Here is a 20,537-nt window from a genome sequence, read left to right as displayed (position 1 = left end):
CCCACCTCACTGTTCAGCTGACAGATATTTGAGCATTAAATGTACAGTTGAAGTCGAAAAGTTTACATACACATACACCATAACCAAATACATTTAAACTCAGTTTTTCTGACATTTAATCCTAGTAAATATTCCCTGTATTAGGTCAGTTAGGATCACCACTTTAAATTAGAATGTGAAATGTCAGAATAATAGTAGAGATAAGGATGTATTTTGGCTTTATTTTTAAATCTCATTCCCAGTGGGTCAGAAGTTTACATACACTCAATTTAGTTTGTCAGCATTGCTTTAATTGTTTAACTTGGGTCAAATGTTTCAAATAGCCTTCCACAAGCTTCCCACAATAAGTTGGGTGCATTTTGGCCCATTCCTGACAGAGCTGGTGTAACTGAGTCTGGTTTGTAGGCCTCCTTCTCGCACACCTTTTTCAGTTCAGCCCACAAATGTTTCTATAGGATTGAGGTCAGGGCTTTGTGATGGCCTCTCCAATACCTTGACTTTTGTGTCCTTAACAAACAACTTTGGAGTAGTATGCTTGGGGTAATTGTCTATTTGGAAGACCCATTTGCGACCAAGCTTTAACTTCCTGACTGATGTCTTGAGATGTTGCTTCAATATATCCATAGAATTTCGCTGCCTCATGATGCCATCTATTTTGAGAAGTGCACCAGTCCCTCCTGCAGCAAAGCACGCCCCACACATGATGCTTGCCACCCCCGTGCTTCACGGTTGGGATGGTGTTCTCTGCGCTTGCAAGCCTCCCCTTTTTCCTCCAAAGCATAACGATGGTCATTATGGCAAACAGTTCTATTTTGTTTCATCAGACCAGAGGACATTTCCAAAAAAGTACGATCTTTGTCCCCATGTGCAGTTGCAAACTGTAGTCTGGCTTTTTTATGGCGGGGGCTTTTTCGAGAGAGGCTTTATTACTGCCACTTTTAGTGAGTTTGGAAAACATCCGATGGATAGAGAGACGTTTATTATGTTCAACATAGGAGGATCAAYCACAGGAAGCAGCMCTTTCAGTAGTTCAGTTGGAATAMGGTCCAGTACGCAGCTTGAAGGTTTAGAGGCCATGATTATMTTCATCAATGTGTCAAGAGATATAGTATTAAAAAACTTGAGTGTGTCCCTTGATCCTAGGTCCTGGCAGAGTTGTGCAGACTCAGGACAACRGAGCTTTGMAGGAATACGRAGATTTAAAGAGMAGTCCGTAATTTGCTTTCTAATGATCACGATTRTTTTGTCAAAAAAGTTCATGAATTTATCACTGCTGAAGTGGAAGCCYTCCTCTCTTYGGGAATGCTGCTTTTTAGTTAGCTTTGCGACAGTATCAAAAATAKATTTTGGCTMGTTCTTATTTTCCTCAATTAAGTTGGAAAAGTAGGATGATCGAGCAGCAGTGAGGGCTCTTCGATACTGCATGGTACTGTCTTTCCAAGCTAGTCGGAAGACTTCCAGTTTGGTGTGGCGCCATTTCCGTTCCAATTTTATGGAAGCTTGCTTCAGAGCTCGGGTATTTTCTGTATACCAGGGAGCTAGWTTKMTATGACAAATGTTTTTRGTTTTTAGGGGTGCGACTGCATCTAGGGTATTACGCAAGGTTAAATTGAGTTCCTCAGTTAGGTGGTTAACTGATTTTTGTACTCTGACYTCCTTGGGTAGGTGGAGGGAGTCTGGAAGGGCATCTAGGAATCTTTGGATTGTCCGAGAATTTATAGCATGGCTTTTGATGATCCTTGGTTGGGGTCTGAGGAGATRATTTATTGCYATTGCAAACGTAATAAAAGGGTGGTCCGATAGTCCAGGATTATGAGGAAAAACATTAAGATCCACAACATTTATTCCACGGGACAAAACTAGTTKTGTGGCAGTGAGTAGGTCCYGAGACATGTTGGACAAAATCGACTGAGTCGATGATGGCTCCGAAAGACTTTTGGAGTGGGTCTGTGGATATATGTGAATATTAAAGTCACCAAAAATGTCAATATTATCTGCCATGACTACAAGGTCCAATAGGAATTCAGGGAACTCAGTGAAAGAACGCTGTATATGGCTCAGGAGGCCTGTAAAAATCTCTTTCAATAATGACAGGAATGGAGGAGGTCTTTATTCCAGTGAGATTGCTAAGGCGAACACCGAACATGTTAGTTTTGCCCAACCTAGATCGAGGCACAGACACGGTCTCAATGGGGATAGCTGAGCTACTACACTGACTGTGCTAGTGGCAGACTCCACTAAGCTGGCAGGCTGGCTAACAGCCTGCTGCCTGGCTTGCACCCTATTCTGCATTGTGGAGCTAGGGGAGTTAGAGCCCTGTCTATGTTCGTAGATAAGATGAGAGAACCCTCCAACTAGGATGGAGTTTGTCCCTCTTCAGCAGGCCAGGCTTGATCCAATGACAGATTTCCACTGGTCTAATGTCCATTGCTCATGTTTCTTAGCCCAAGCAAGTCTCTTCTTCTTATTGGTGTCCTTTAGTAGTGGTTTCTTTGGCAGCAATTCAACCACGAAGGCCTGATTCATGCAGTCTCCTCTGAACAGTTGATGTTTGAGATGTCTGTCACTTGAACTCTGTGAATCATTTATTTGGGCTGCAATTTCTGAGGCCGGTAACTCTAATGAACTTATCCTCTGCAGCAGAGGTAACTCTGGTCTTCCTTTCCTGTGGTGGTCCTCATGAGAGCGATTGATAGTTTTTTGCGACTGCACTTGAAGAAACTTTCAAAGTTCTTGAGATTTTCCGGATTGACTGACCTTCATGTCTTAAAGTAATGATGGACTGTCATTTCTCTTTGCTTATTTGAGCTATTCTTGCCATAATATGGACTTGATCTTTTACCAATTAGGGCTATCTTCTATATACCACCCCTATCTTGTCACAAACAACTGATTGGCTCAAACACATTAGGAAGGAAAGAAATTCTACAAATGAACAAGGCACACCTGTTCATTTAAATGCTATCCAGGTGACTACCTCATGAAGCTGGTTGAGAGAATGCCAAGAGTATGCAAAGCTGTCATCAAGGCAAAGGTTGGCTACTTTGAAGAATCTCAAATATAAAATATATTTGTTTTCTTTAACACTTTTTTGGTTACTGCATGATTCCATTTTTTTGAGTGGTACTATATATATATTTATATATATATATATATATATATATAAAACTTTGACAACCCTCCCTATTTTGGACCCACCCTAGTAAATTTCGATCTGTCTAGATTTTTCAGCCAATCGCGCTTGTCCAAAGTTGATATTTGTTCCCTTAGATTGTTTTGCTTCGAATGTAATTGAAATTACTTGAACATTTTTGCATGAATTACTTTCAAGTAAAGCAATTGAAAACATGCTTTATTTTTTTATTAAAGTAGTTGAAAAACGCGTTTCATTTAAGAGTAAGCGTTTTGGAAAATGTGTTTCGTTTCTAGTAAAAGAGATGAAAAACAAGTCCTGCAGGATTTGCTAGGCCGTGACAGAGTGAATGTTTATGGACATGGCAGACTCTCCTAGTTACATGTGACAGTGTAAACCCGTATTAATCATTCGCTAAATTTGTATGCGCCCAAATCTATTGTAACGACCCTGGTTTATAACCGCGGAAATAGACTCTGCTCAGCACAGGCGATAGCACACACAGCACAGTCGATAGCACACCGGACCTCGGTCTCGGTTGTCGAGGGTTCGAGACCTGCTCCTTGCTGTTTCATTACACTATTTTATATAAGAAACGATAAGGGAAACGGTCTACACTTTATGGATTTGGTGCAGAAAAGTCTACCCGAGCGTACACCAGCGGTTACTGGCAACGTTGCTACCAACCGTTGTTTAACATTAAAATACATGTTAGGCCAAATCCTGGTGTTATGGCTGTGTCTCAACCTGCCTACAGCAAACTCAGGTGAGAGCCTTTCTTTTGTTTGGTTAGCCTTAAAGAGGCTAAATGATTGTCCTAAATCAAACGCCGTTTCGGAAGTAAAATAAAAACCATCCAACAACGCTATTTTCTTTTAAACTTGAATGTGGTAATGTAGGTTGGAGTTCCGAGATTATTGCCCAACTGAGTGTCAGGCTCTGCAGCCAGGGAAGGGTTGATGATTATGTATTTCAAAAATAAACAAACCTAATCGTAGTCTATATGTGTTCTGTCCCAAATAGAGAAACAATATTTTCTATYAGGCAAAGCAAATGTGGAGCGTACACAAAGCATTAAGTTAGACTTCTAAGGCAAGCACACTCATTGTTTAAAGAAATACAACCTTTCTTGTAGCTAAATCTCTAACACTAGACTACAATCACCTTCCCTGAATATCTTACTAAATTACTGGAGCACAATATTACTCAGTTTAAAAGTCAATGTAACCTTTTTTTATATTCAAGGTCAGTATGGCGTATTGTGTCTCGTCAGTGATCTCGAAGTTACTTTCATTTACAACCTGKACCAGTACAGTRTGCCTGGATATAAGTGATGATGTGTACAACTAGATTTTTCAGCCAATCGCGCTTGTCCAAAGTTGATATTGTTCCCTTAGATTGTTTTGTTTCTATTGAGGTATCAAGAAGTTACTGGAAGGCTATGTCTGATTGTTTTAAATATGTATACCGTTTCAAATAGGATTGTTCATATTTCTACTTTATTGGTAACGTATTTGATTCCCGTGACATGCGCAGGTGAGTCATTTTTTTTCACTCAGAGGGTAGGTCGTAACMTTACATAAAATATAAATATTTAACCTATCCCTTGATTTGAAATAATATATTTACGGTACCAAGGTACTGAATGTGCAATAGGCCTAGCCGTTATGCCCAGTGGACATTTCAATTAATTATATATAATCATTGATTCTTGAAGAATACAATTCTTCATAAAGTTAGTTAACGTTACCGTCTTACCCAGATTGGCTATACCTGTATTTCAAGGCTTTGGTCCATTGTTTCCATTTGTTTTTGTAAACAAACATACCTGATATCAAAGTAGGACTCGGTTGTCAAAAGGCTTACCATCTTCACTGTTATGCTACTAGTGCTAACATGATTTTAATAAGTAAGTATGCGTGTGTGTTTACACCCATTAAATTATAAAACCTAATTGTACGTTTTGTGTCCAAATAGAGAAACAGATTTGGCATTATTTATGTTTTCTAGGAGGCAAAAAAACAGCATACACAAAACAGGCTAAATTACTTTAGACTTCTAAGGCAAGCACACTCATTGCATTTGTTTTCTAAATCTCCCACTAGTCTACAATAACTTACCCTAAATATCTTACTAAATTACTGGAGCACAATATTACTCAATTTCTAATTCAATGTAACCTTTTGTTGATCTTCAGGGTCAGTATTGCCTGTTGTGTCAACATAATCTGTCGAATTACTTTCATTTACAACCTGCACCAGTACAGTCTGCCTGGATATAAGTGAMGATGTGTACAACTGGAGTTTTCAGCCAATCATGTGTGTCCGATGTTTATTCATCTAGTTTCCTGGAAATTGGGATTGTTAAGCATCGACTTCAGATTTTAAATGACTGCTAAAACTAGGCTATTTCTAATAGTTTCAAATATGATTGTTCATATTTTACCATTATTGGTATTCCCATGACATGCGCAGGTGAGTATTTTTTTTTTTTACTCAAAAGGGTACATAAAATATTAAAATATATATAGCCTACTCATTGATTTAAAATAATGTGACATATAAATAGGATACCACGGTATGTGCAATACGCCTAGAACTACAGTCTAATAGACATTTAAATTAATAGTATTTAATCATTGATTCTTGAACACATGCCTCGTAAGTACAACTGCCTTACCCCATTAGACTYTACCTAAATATAAGGTTGTCCTCCATTGTTTCCATTTGTTTTTGTAAACACACAATGTTCAAGGTCAAGTTTTATTTGTCACATGCACCAGTACAGTGAAACACCTAACTAGCAATCCCTTCCCAACAGTGGAGTATTCAATATAAAAAATAAAWTAAAAAGTATAATAGGAAAATGAACATAAAAACATGAGATAAATAAGAGGCAGCTACAGTATATACAGGGTCAATGCCAGTACCAAATGAACAATGTGCAGGGATACTGGAGTATTGAGGTAAATATGTACATGTAGGCAGGGATTAGGAGAAAGTGACTGGTAGCAGGATAAATAATAATATTATAATAAATAGTATGGCAGCAGTATAAGTGGTGTGAGGGATTGTGTGTAAGAGAGTCAGTCAATGTATACCTGATCAAATCTAATGTTTGTCACATGTGTCGAATACAACAGGTAGTTGTAGCCTTACTTACTTACAAGCCCTTAACCAAAAATGTAGTTTTAAGAAAAATATGCGTTAAGTAAAAAAATTGATAAGTAAAAAATAAATAAAAGTAAAAAATAATTTAAGAGCAGCAGTAAAATAACAATAGCAAGGCTATATACAGGGGGTACCGGTACTGGGTCAATGTACAATGTGAGGGGGGCACATGTTAGTTGAGGTAATATGTACATGTAGGTTAAGAAGTTAAGTGACTACATAGATAATAAACAGAGAATAGCAGCAAGCATAAAAGAGAAGGCATGTAAATAGTCTGGGTAGCATTTGATTATCTGTTCAAGAGTCTTATGGCTTGGGGGTAGAAGCTGTTGAGAAGCCTTTTGCACTTTTTGGATATCAATGTCCCCAGGTTTTTAACAGTTGAACAGGTAGGTTATAAATGGCCTGTTCACTGTTATGTTACTAGTGCTACCATTGATTATATTACTGTTATGTCACTATTGCTACCATGATATTACCTGTTATTCACTTTGCCTACCATGATTATTATACTGTTATGTCACTATGCTACATGATTATATACTGTTATGTCACTAGTGCTACCATGATTATTATAACTGTTATGTCACTATTGCTACCATGATTATTATACTGTTTATGTCACTATTGCTACCATGAGTATTATCGTTATGTTATACAGTGCTACCATGATTATTATACTGTTATGTCACTATTGCTACCATGATTATTTACTGTTATGTTACTAGTGCTACCATGATTATTATAACTGTTATGTCACTATTGCTACCATGATTTTTATACTGTATGTCACTAGTTACCATTATTATTATACCTGTTATTGCTACTAATCCTACCATGATTATTATACTGTTATGGTTACTAGTGCTAAACATTATTATTATACTGTTATGTTACTATAGTGCTACCATGATTATTATACTGTTATGTTACTAGTGCTACCCATGATTATTATACTGGTTAATGCTACTAGTGTTACTATGATTATTATAAACTGTTATGTTACTAAATCCTACACATGATTATTATACTGCTATTTTACTAGTGCTACATGATTTCAGCAAGTAATTGTGTGTGTTTATGTAACAGTATTGCTTCGGTTCCCATCCATTAATTTATACACTGTGTTTGCCATTTTTTTTTCTACTATCCATTCCCTGAAGTATTTCTACACAGCACTCCCACAACCTACTGGTCTTCCAGAGTTCAGCGCTGTTGCTTATTTGGATGAGGAACCAATATATTCCTATGACAGTTCTACAAAGGAAGTGGTAGCTCGACAGGAGTGGGTTGAAGGAGCCGTGGATCCAGACTTCTGGAGAAGGAATACAGACATTTCTAAGAAGACTGAGAGAGGTGTTCAAAGACAACATGAACACTGCAAGAGATCGCTTCAACCAGACAAGTTAGTATGCCGTCATCAGAGCAATGTTTTGATAGATAGCTAACCGTAAACACTCATTGAAGATTGAAGGATCGATGTTACAATGTGTCGTTCCTTTTAGGTGCCCATACATTGCAGATAATGTACAGCTGTGCGTGGGATGAGGAAACTGGTGCTACAGAGGGACGTGAACAGTATGGATATGAGGAGAGACTTCCTATTATTTGATCTGAAGAACAAAAGATGGATTGCACCTGTTTGGCAGGGACTCATCACCAAAATAAAGTGGGATGCTAATGTGTCCTAAACTTGAAAGCCAAAATTCACTATCTAACCCATACGTGTATTGAATGGCTGAAAAAATATGTTTCTATCAGAGAAGCATGCTGGAGAAAACAGGTATTATTAAAACTTAATTTGTTTTTACAACAATTTAAGTAGCTTTACTATTTCGATGTCTTGGAGATTCTAATTACATGTGTGCATACATTTAAATTTTTCAAACAAGTAGTCCTTTTTGTTGACTTGTCCAGTAGCCTTCCTCTGGAATAGTGTACAGCCAGATGCTGTCATCTGAAGAACTAATAACACTATAGAGATGTATATATTTGATCAGTATCCTGATGTTTGTATGTTTAATCAATATCCTGATTGTGTGTATATATTATAATAATTTTTTTTTTTATATATATATTTTTTTTTACATTTTACCCCCTTTTCTCCAATTTTTCGTGGTATCCAATTGCTAGTAATTACTATCTTGTCTCATCGCTACAAACTCCCATACGGCCTCGGGAGAGACGAAGGTCGAAAGCGATGTGTGCCTCCGAAACACAACCCAACCAAGCCGCACTGCTTCTTAACCTCTAACGAGCCTCTACCCCGGGTCCGGGAGCACCCCACCCCCACACACTGATTAGCATACTAGCATAGCTTCACAAGTAGATAGTAGCATCTAAATACAATTAAATCAACAAGTCCAAGACACCAGATGAAGATACAGATCTTGTGAATAAAGCCACCATTTCAGATTTTTTAAAATGTTTTACAGGGAAGACAAAATATGTAAATCTATTAGCTAACACGTTAGCAAAATACACCACTATTCAACTCCCATCAGTTTTTTACTCCTTCAGGTGCTATCACCAATTCGGCTCAACTAAGATAATTGATATCACTAACCAAGAAAAAACCTCTTCAGATGACAGTCTGATAACATATTCATGGATATGGATAGTTTTTGTTAGAAAAAAGTGCATATTTTCAGGTAGAAATCACAGTTTACAATTGCACCCACCATCACAAATCGACTAGAATTACTAGATAGAGCAACGTGTATGACCAATTTACTCATCATAAAACATTTCATAAAAATGAGACAAAGCATAGCAATGGAAAGACCCAGTTCTTGTGATTTCAGACAATATTTCAGATTTTCTAAGCGTTTTTCAGCGAAAAACACAATAAATGATAAGTTAGCATACCACATGTGCAAACGTTACCAGAGCATCGATTCCAGCCAAAGAGCGCTATAACGTAATCACCGCCAAAATATATATTAATTTTTTCACTAACCTTCTCAGAATTCTTCCGATGACACTCCTGTAAACATCATTTTACAATATCATATACAGTTTGTTCGGAAAAGGTGCATATTTAGCCATACACCGTGGTTACACAATAAAAACTAGGAAATCAAGCCTCAATATGTCTGACGTCATCTATCAGAGTGATCTAGTTTAATTGAAAGCTAATCATATACTTGACTAAAAAATACAGGGTTGACAGCAATCGAAAGACAAATTAGTTCTTAATGCAACCGCTGATTTACATTTTTAAAAATTATCCTTACTTTTCAATACAGGGTTGGCCAAGTGAAGCTATACCAAACAAAATGGCGAAATATGCTTTAAAATATTTCGACAGAAACACGATTTTCATATTAAATATTGCTTACTTTGAGCTGTTTCTTCCATCAGATTCTTGGGCAATGTATCCTTTCTATGTTATAAACGTCTTTTTGGTCGATAGATGTCCTCTGTCCTTCGAAATGTCCACCACCAACGACCGACACCTAAAAACGTGTCCAAACTTTCAGAGTGCACAACAAAGAAATCCTCAAAATCGCACTAAACGGATATAAATTGCTATAAAACGGTTCAAATTAACTACATTATGATGTTTTTAAACAAACTATAACGACTGAAAACATGACCGGAGAAATATTGCTGGTTAGAAAACGATTTGGAACGAGGCAGGTCGATGTCCTTCATGCTTCAGGCGCACAATGAGAAAGGGGGGTCTCTGTACATTTTGGTCTTTTATAATGGCTGTGAACGTCCCATCGATTCATTGAAAACGTGATGACGTACAGACACCCAGAGGAAGACGCAGGCAGTGTCGGTTTCTTATAGCATTCACTGTCGCCTTAAAAACAGACCCAGATCAGAGGTAAAAATTTCTGAAATCTGAACCCTGTCATGAAAAGTGCTGTAGAAATTGTTCTGTACCACTCAGAGACAAAATTCCAACTTCTATAGAAACTAAAGGTGTTTTCTATCCAATAATAACAATAATATGCATATTGTACGATCAAGAATTTAGCACGAGGCAGTTTAATTTGGAGACACAAATATGCTAATGCGGAACAGCACCCCCTATAGTTGCAAGAAGTTAAACAGCGCGCCTCCAACCCAGAAGCCAGCCGCACCAATGTGTCAGAGGAAACACCGTGCACCTGGCAACCTTGGTTAGCGCGCACTGCACCCGGCCCGCCACAGGAGTCGCTGGTGCGCGATGAGACAAGGATATCCCGACCGGCCAAACCCTCCCTAACCCGGACGACGCTAGGCCAATTGCGCGTCGCCCCACGACAGAGCCTGGGTTCGAACCCAGAGTCTCTGGTGGCGCAGCTAAAGCTGCGATGCAGTGCCCTAGACCACTGCTCCACCCGGGAGGCCCCTCTGATTGATTGTATATTTGATCAATATTCTAATGTTTGTATATTTGTTTTCCACAGTCCTACCGCAGGTAAGTTTGCTTCAGAAAAACCTCTCCTATCCTGTGACTTGCCATGCAACAGGCTTCTATCCGAATGCAATCATGATATTTTGGAGAAGAGATGGAGTAGTAATCCATGATGATGTGGTGCATGAAGAGACCCTGCCTAACGGGGATGGGACGTATCAGAAGAGAACCCATCTCACTGTGTTCCCTGAAGACCTACAGAAGCACGACTACACATGCACTGTCCAACACAGCGGCGATGATGTGGTTCTGTCTGCTAACAGGGACAGCATTCGCAGGAATACTCAGGGTTAGTAGTTCTCCTATTATCCAAATCAGTTCTCAAGGACCCTCGGAATTCAGGTTTTTGTTTCAAATTTTTTATATTTCTAAATATTAATGTTAAGTCTTACATGTTATGTTCTTGACTTATGTTATTCATCTATTAGCAAACCAGTTGTGTATGACAGCCTCTTTTCAAACGTGCGTTCTTAGGGGACTCTGAATTGATGTTGTGATCCTCTGCCCCTAGAGTCTGATCAGTTTTAATCACGATTTAACACTAAACATGAATCATTATCTAATCAATGTCTTCCTAATGGTTTGATGTTTTTTTACCCTAGCGGAAATGGAAATCGCAAAAAGTGAGTACTGCATGGTAGAGTTATTTTCAGCGTTAATACATTTTATATTGATAAGTGGCCCCCACTCAATGTATTTTCCGTACTAAAACCTGTGATATTGAAGCAGGGGTGTATCTAATCCAGACTCAGCAATATGACCACACACTGTGGGGAGCATAGATATATATTATCTGTGGTGGAGAGACTTCACAAGTCACCCCACTGTTTTGGTGATCAGTGCTCAAGCACCCTGGGATCCTGGTTTCTGTTAAGTTTTGATTATACGTGTTTTACATGAATATTACACCATGGCATTGTTCTACTTATGTTCTCAGTTCAAGAATAACACGAGTTGTCAATATTCTAGACTTCTGTATGTTATTCATCTGTTAGCAAACCAGTTGTGTTTGACAGCCTCTTTTCAAATGTGCATTCTTACGAGCCACTGTGAAAAGTGATGTTGTGATCCTCTGCCCCTCGAGTGTGATCAGTTTTGATCACGATTTAACACTAAACATGATTAATTATCTAATCAATGTCTAGTTAATGTCTTCACTTATAGAGTTATGTTTGTAATGAAATCAAATGAATTCACATTGAGCAATTCTTCTTTGATCTCAGGGCTCTCCATCATCACTACCACCATCTTCATGGTCTTTGTATTGGTCATCATTGTTATTGGTACGTCAAGCACTCTTCACCACTATAGACACCAACAGACACAAATGTGGCAACGATTTAAAACATCCAGTGCATCATGTACATGTGAATGTCAATAATACACAACACCATAGTGTTACATGTATTTTGTTTTGGCATTGAAATGATTGAAACAGTTTGATTTAGATTACCAGTGATGATGAGAGAAGGAAAAAACTAATTGCCACATCTTTTTCTCCATTTATCCAAGTAATAATGAGAAAGGGCTGGAAAGGAAAAGGTAAGTTCCCACCTATTCTTTTAGCCACTATGTCCRTGTTGATAATACTGCAAAATGAGAGGTTTCTAACTACACTCAATTGCTGCAGTGTCTACTAAACATTATATTGTGTTTAACAAATATTCTGACATTTGAACTCTTTGTTTATTGGAATAGCATTCATTTTCAGTATTACACAGGGAAAGATTAGTCGGTTTTGAAATTCTGGAGGCTATTATAGCGTTAATCTTTCTACTGTTTCCTTCTAGATCCAACAGCTGGAAAGGAAAAACAGTGTCCAAGTGAGTACTGAACTGTAATGTGCTGTATGCAATAGAGGAGTGAATCCTTTATGAAAGATTTCATATCAATCAGTAACCAACTATACTCAACTTTCCTTTACTGAAAAGGTGAGGTGAAAGTTATTGTGAAATGTTCCTTTTTCCCAATTCTCAGCAAGCCTCCAGGAGAAGAATGTTCTTCTGATCGATGGGTATTCAGATTTCAGTGAGTATTCAGATTTCTATATTACTCAAACTTGGACTCAAATATGACCCTTCGGCAGTGAAGAAATTCAGTCTGGTAGTTGTTTCCCTTTTCATTAAGAGTATAATTTGAGGAGTTGAACATTAAAGATCTTTGCAAAAATTATGTATATATAATCCGTCAAGGCATTTCCTCCATTACTGATTGAAATAAAAAAACATGTATTTCCCCCTAGCAAAACCTGCTGAAATGGAGAAACCAAAAAGTGAGTACTGCCACGTGGAGAGTTATTGTCAGTGATAGTACATTTCATATTGATAAGTGACCCCACTCACTTGTATGTCTTCAATGTATTTTCCCTACTGAAACCTGGGAAATTGAAGTAGGGATGTTTGAAGTCCAGAATCAGCAATATGACATCACCATACACGGTGGGGAGCCTAGATAGATGGTCTGTGGTGGAGAGACTTCATAAGTCCCCCAACTATTCTGGTGATGTCCTATTGCTAAGTCTTCCATTAATGCATTCTTGTTTAAATGTCCCCGGTATCAGTACGGAAAGTAGAAAACTACGTGATTTTCACAGTTTAATGTTGACATGTTAAAATAAAGAAATATGCTGCTTTTCAGTGAGCCATCCAGCTGATACTCTCCAGTGCCCGACTCAAGATACGACTGGTAAGAATATTTATTCCTGTATTTGTATAGCTTCATATTTGGAGTTGAAAACGAGTTCTTCAATGAACAATCTGAAACCAGTCAATGAATGCAAATGAATCTAAATGTCACTTTAAATGCACCAATGACTTGACGCAGACTATCCTTCAAGGTATTTTGTGGACCTGAAGACACTGTCAAGTTATGAGTTTATTAGTCATCCAGACCTCTTATAGGTTCTTAAACAAACCCATGTCTGGATGGTGGCCTCTCCTTCCCCATAAATAATTTTCAGTTTGTTGTTTATTTATCCACACATCACATGTACAAATGTAGCTCTGTTTTATTTATTTTTATTTTACCGTTGTTTTACCAGGTAAGTTGACTGAGAACACGTTCTCATTTACAGCAAAGACCTGGGGAATAGTTACAGGGGAGAGGAGGGGGATGAATGAATGAGCCAATTGTAAGCTGGGGATGATTAGGTGACCGTGATGGAATTTAGCCAGGACACCGGGGTTAACACCCCTACWCTTACGATAAGTGCCATGGGATCTTTAATGACCTCAGAGTCAGGACACCAGTTTAACGTCCCATCCAAAAGACGGCACCCTACACAGGGCAGTGTCCCCAATCACTGCCCTGGGGCATGTTAGTTGGTTGAGCATGGCGGTTGCAATGCCAGTGTTGTGGGTTTGATTCCCACAGGGGAGTAGTAGGAAGAAATAATGAAAATGAATGCACTCACTACTGTTAGTCGGTCTGGATAAGAGTGTCTGCTAAAGGACTAAAATGTGAAGCATAATCATGGCGGGTGAGGGAGATAAAAATCAGATAGCTTGTGGGAGGAATCTTACTCAAATTCACACAATACTGTGATTATTGTCAATAGATTATGTTCATTTACAGGATATGCTGTTTACATGCTATGAAAAATATTATCCAACTAATATTGTAGTGCAATCCATTGAAGTAATTAATCTTCCGCTGTTTTAAAGGTGACTTTTGTTCAGGAATGTTCAAGATTAATGTTTTCATATTTAAGGTTCCGACAGAAGCAGAACCATTTCCTCAAGCTGTTCTAGTGGCTCTGATGACTCTGGAGGCTCTACGTAAGTATCCATTATATTGTGTTGAATAATATCAGCATGTAAAGTACATGTTTTGGATCCTGTGTGACAGATGAACTTGTGCATTGATTTTGTACATGGATATAACTTTCAAACTGCTGTGCTTTGTTCTGATTTCATCTTTTTTTTTTGTATCTTTGCTTTCCCCCTAGAACTCCTCTTGTCAAGACACGTAAGTTGGGATCTGTTTAACATCTTATTTGCTGTATGTTCTTGAATAGTTTTAATATTCTTTAATTACATGAATCTGCTTTAATAACATATCTGCTAATAGTATGTTCTCTTTCCTATGTTTTTAGTTTAAGTTGACTGCAGTTGGAGGGGTGTCTTTTGTCATCTTGGACACCTCAATTATCCGTGGAGTTACAAAATATATCAGAGGGTTTGGAATTTTATGAATAATGACTAAATTATGTATAACTAACTGAATTCTACCCTGTTTTTCTATAATGATAAATAATGTTAGTTCATAACCTCTTTCTTATGTAGCATGTACCTGGGAAGAGAGGAATGTATGTGTGTGCCTAAAGAAAACAAAGAGGATCATTAACCTCTACCGCTTCTCCCTCCCGGATCCGGGATCCTCATCAAAAAAGCTGACTAGCCTAGCCTAGCGCCACAGGGATATAATATAATTTCATGAAATCACAAGTCCAATACAGCAAATGAAAGATAAACATCTTGTGAATCCAGCCATCATTTCTGATTTTTAAAATGTTTTACAGCGAAAACACAATATATATTTATATTAGCTCACCACAATAGCCAAACACACAACGCCATGTTTTCACCATGTTTTCACCGCCAACATAGCTTTCACAAAACCCACAAATAGAGATAAAATTAATCACTAACCTTTGAACAACTTCATCAGATGACAGTCTTATAACATCATGTTATACAATACATTTATGTTTTGTTCGAAAATGTGCATATTTAGAGGTACAAATCGTGGTTTTACATTGTGAATACGTAGCCATAATGCACCAAATTGTCCGGAGAAATTTTGGACAGTCACGTAATCTAACCAAAAATCTCATCATAAACTTTATAAAAAAATACATGTTGTACAGCAAATGAAAGATACACTGATTCTTAATGCAACCACTGTGTTAGATTTAAAAAAAATAACTTTAGTACAACGTACAGCATGCAATATTGTGAGACAGCGCCCAGCAATTCTCCGCCTTGTTGGAGCCAACATAAACCACAAAAATACGAAATAACATCATAAATATTCTCTTACCTTTGATGATCTTCCATCAGAATGTAGTGCAAGGAGTCCTAGTTCCAGAATAAATCATTGTTTTGTTTTAGAATGTCCATTTCTTCTGTCGAATTAGCAACTTTGGCTAGCCATGTGGAGCGCACATGTCCAAGAACTCTTAGCGCATGGAAAAATTCCAAAAGTCCCAATAAACGTTGAATAAACTGGTCAAACTCGGTTGAAAATCCAACTTTATGATGTTTTTCTCATATGTATCCAATAAAATCCGAGCCGGAGTATTTCGTCGTGTATACCTAACGCATTTCAGAAGACAATGTGGGGTTCCCTGGTGCGCAGTTGAATACTGCCAATAGAGCGGACCTGTCACTCCAAAAGCTCTCATTCGGTCTCACATCAAGCTAGACACCCTATTCAACATTCTACTGCCTGTTGACATCTAGTGGAAGGCGTATGAAGTGCATACAGATCCATAAATAAAAGGCAATTGAATAGGCAAGCCCTGACACAGAGCCCCATTTTCAGAATTTTCACTTCCTGTTTGGAAATTTGATGCCAAATGAGTTCTGTTTTACTCACAGATATAATTCAAACAGTTTTAGAAACTTCAGAGTGTTTTCTATCCAATAGTAATAATAATATGCATATTGTATGATCTAGAACAGAGTACATTAATCAAATAAGAACTGTCTTATAAATTAGGGTTATTTTAGATGATGACACCTAGCTATATAGGTAGCTAGCTAACTATAGCTACTGAAACAGATTATGTCGTTTTGCTATGTTTATGGGGAAGAGCATTGTTTGTGTCCATGATGTAGCTCGCTTTTAAAAAAGGTATTTTTACCAGCACTGTAGTTGCGCGAGCGAGACAACTTTACCAGCATCATAACATGCGTATCGATGAATCGTTGTGACATATGAAATACGAGTGATGGTGTAATCAATGTGTAACGTAAAAAATTATGAATGCTTTAAATTATAATGTGACGTGCAGTCATATTCAGGTCTTATGTGACACGTCAAATTGTGTTTTTTGACACGCAAAGACCGTAACGGCGTTCCATAGACATCCTGGTTGAGAATGAAATGACTGGACAATTCAATGAAACAGCACAGCAAGTAAGTGAAAGAAATAGGTTTTGATTATGTTTTACTGGTAATGGGGACATACATAAATGCCAACAAAATTACTTTTTAGTGTGTGTGTGTAACCTTTATTCAACTAGGCAAGTCGGTTAAGAACAAATTCATATTTACAACGACGGCCATTTGCATGACAATGAATCTTTACCCCAAATTCCATAAAATCCCCACAGCCTGACATTTATGTTAAGTAAATCAGGGATGTGTCAGAAGTAAGCAGTGTATAATATTATATAATAAAATGTATTGTTGCGGCCTTAACCCAATACCTAGAAACCTCTTCAAGAGGTTTGGCCTAATGGAAATATACGGGACAGTAGTGGAGTTGGTGACTGACAGATCTGCTTAGAGCAATGATTTCCACGTTTGGGTCGTGGGTGACTGAGTAAAAAAAATAATTTGGAAGTAAAGAGTTTCCAAATATTGTGTATAGACACATGTATTACTATCATGAATGGAGCAAAATGAAATTGAGGATCTACATTCTGGCCTTGGAAATCCCAGACCAATGCTGGAACATTGTTACGTTATTGTAGGCAACCCGTCTGGCTGTAGGGAGGCTATCAACACTCCGTTTTCAGATCAATTACCTAGTTTCACCTATAGGCCTTTGTATTAGTACTATATTTTTAGGTGTGCATGCAAAGCAATGCACAACTCTAGATTTCATACATACTCATATAATTATTATTATTTGGTTTCTTCGGCTTGTTCTAAAGCTTAAACGATTTAAGACATTAACACGAAACCAACTTCCAAATGTGCATACTGCCCCAACTCGGGTTGCTTGAGAAAATATGTTTGATAGCATTTATACTTTCTCAACTATAACAATATTTTAAATGAGCTCAAATTTATTTCAATGGGGGAAAACGTTTTAAATTCTTTAACCTCTCTAGGGTCGGTAGCGTCCCACCTGAAATTGCAGAGCGCAAAATTCAAAATTACTCCATTAAAATATTTAACATTCTTGTGTTATACATCAAAATAAAGCTTAACTTGTTAATCCAGCCGCTGTGTTGGCTTTATGGCAAAAGCAAACCATGCGATTATCTGAGGACAGCGCACCGCATACAATAACATGAAAATCATATTTCAACCAGGAAGGTGTGACACAAGTCAGAAATGGCGATATAAAAAATGCCTTACCTTTGATCTTCTGTTGGTACTCCAGAAGGTCCCAGTTACATCACAAATGGTCCTTTTGTTCAATAATGTCCTTTATATCCATAAAAACTCAGTTTAGCTGGCGCGCTTCAGTAAATAATCCCACCATCAAAATGCATACAAAATGAATCCCAAACGTTACTAATAAACTTTTCCAAACAAGTCAAACAACGTTTATAATCAAACCTTAGGTATCCTAATACGCAAATAAACGATCAAATTTAAGACGGAGAATAGTATGTTCATTACCGGAGATAAATAAGAAAGAACGCGCTTTCCTCCAAGCTCTTGGAAACACTACAGCCAAAATGGGAGCCACCTAGAAAAAATACAATTTCTGGGTCATTTTTCCAAAAACCAGCCTGAAACTCTTTCTAAAGACTGTTGACATCTAGTGGAAGCCCTAGGAACTGCAATCTGGGAGGACTTGGCCATATTATTAAAATACTAGCCATTGAAAATAGTGGTAATGGGATGGTTTGTCCTTGGGGTTTTGCCTGCCATTTCAGTTCTGTTATACTCAGACATGATTTCAACAGTTTTAGAAACTTTAGAGTGTTCTTTCCAAATCTAGCAATTATATGCATATCCTAGCTTCTGGGCCTGAGTAACAGGCAGTTTTCTTTGGGCACACTTTTCATCCGGATGTCAAAATACTGCCCCCTACACCAGAGAGGTTGAAACGTATCAACTAAATCTATAACTCACCCGTGATCTGTTCAAACTACAGACTCCAAACCAACTTTCAGTATGTGGGAAAATGTGTATTTGGGAAGCCTAACACATTGTGCATGTCTTATAGTAATATGTATGTGTAGGGTGTACTGTGTCTTATAGTAATATGCCTGTGTGGTGTGTTTTGGGATCATTGTCATGATGAAAGAACCCGCCATGTTTCAATCTTCAATGCCCTTGCTGATGGTAAGGCTTGTCCAGCTTCTCTGCAAGGTACATTCACTAGTCCCCCCGTGTGTTCTGGGATTTTTGCTCACCGTTATTGTGATCCATTTTGACCCACGAGGTGAGATCTTGCCGTGGAGCCCCAAGATCGAGGGAGATTATAGTGGTCCTTGTATGTCTTCATTTCCTAATTGCTCCCACAGTTGATTTTTCAAACCGAAGCTGCTTACCTATTGCAAGAATTCAGTCTTCTCAGCCTGGTGCAAAGGTCTACAATTTTGTTTTCTGGTGTCCTTTGACAGCTCCCCTTTTTTTGGTCTTGGCCCATAGGGATTTGCAGTGTGAACTGTTAGAGTTGTGGACAGGTGTCTTTTATACTGATAACAAGTTCAAAACCGTGCATTCATACAGGTAACGAGTGGAGGACAGAGGAGCCCCAAAGAAGAAGTTACAGGTCCTGTGAGAGCCAGAAATCTTGCCTTGTTTGTAGGTGACCAAATTACTTATTTTCCACCAATAATGCAAATAAAATCATAAAAACTCCTACAATGTGATTTTCTGGATTTTTCCTTTCTCATTTTGGTCCCTGTCTAAGTTGAAGTGTACCTATGATGAAGATTACAGGCCTCATCTTCTTAAATGGAGAACTTTGCACAATGGTGGCTGACTAAATACTTTATCGTTTAATGCCGACTATACCTGTGGAGGGAAAGAGCGTGTACTGTTGTCTTATAGATAGCTGGTATGTAAGAGGGTGTACTGTTGTCGAAAATTAACACTGGATGTAAGGGATTTAAGTAATTTTAATACATTAAATGTAACTAGTAAGGTCAGTTAAGAAAACAAACTCCTTATTTGCAATGACAGCCTACCGGGGAACAGTGGGTTAACTGCCTTGTTTAGCAGCAGAAAGACAGATTTTTTACCCTTGGTCAGCTCAGGGATTTGATCCAGCAACCTTCGGTTATCTGGGCCAAAGCTCTAACCACTAGGCTACTTGCCTAATATGCCTGTATAGGTAAAATAGAGTGTACTGTGTTTATCTGTCAGGCTATCTATCAATGATCGAATCTATACAAGATAGCATGCACACACATTTTCTTCAGAAATAACTTTTCTCATTTTTGATTGTGATTTCTATCTGCACTGACTCCTTTTGATTTAGGGCAATGATGTGGGATGTCTGCACTGCACCACACTGCACCAATATGGATGTTACATAGATGGCTGTTTAGGGCAAACTAGGGATTGCCTGAGTGTTCTTATTTGGGGAGTGATGAGCCCCTCTACACTGCAGGATTTCCCTAACACATTTCCACCAACATATTGGAATGAGAACCAAATTAAAATAAGGGACATGACGCATGGTTAATGATTAAGTGATTAATGAAGAACCAGAACTAAATTAATGTGCATTATTTCATAAAATTGTTTAATATGACATTTTGATTTGAATGGAGACGAGGCATACCTTTCCACAGCTTTACATTTCACATTTTTTTTGTACCTTTTAACAAAGTCAGTTAAGAACAGCAATGGCTGTAGTGAAGTTGCTGGATGTTAGCGGGAACTGAGAAACACGCTTGGCCGC

General features: G+C 38.0%; 2 pseudogenes; both read left to right on the top strand.

Annotated features, from left to right (window-relative positions):
• Window positions 1-3,624: 3,624 nt before the first annotated feature.
• Window positions 3,625-20,537, top strand: part of LOC111959763 (major histocompatibility complex class I-related gene protein-like) — a 49,974-nt pseudogene continuing 33,061 nt past the window's right edge.
• LOC111959766 (major histocompatibility complex class I-related gene protein-like) overlaps window positions 4,394-20,537 on the top strand; it is a 44,298-nt pseudogene continuing 28,154 nt past the window's right edge.

The sequence above is a fragment of the Salvelinus sp. IW2-2015 genome, linkage group LG36, assembly GCF_002910315.2.
Source record: "Salvelinus sp. IW2-2015 linkage group LG36, ASM291031v2, whole genome shotgun sequence".
Lineage (NCBI taxonomy): Eukaryota > Metazoa > Chordata > Actinopteri > Salmoniformes > Salmonidae > Salvelinus > Salvelinus sp. IW2-2015.
This window is presented reverse-complemented; position numbering and strand designations above follow the sequence as displayed.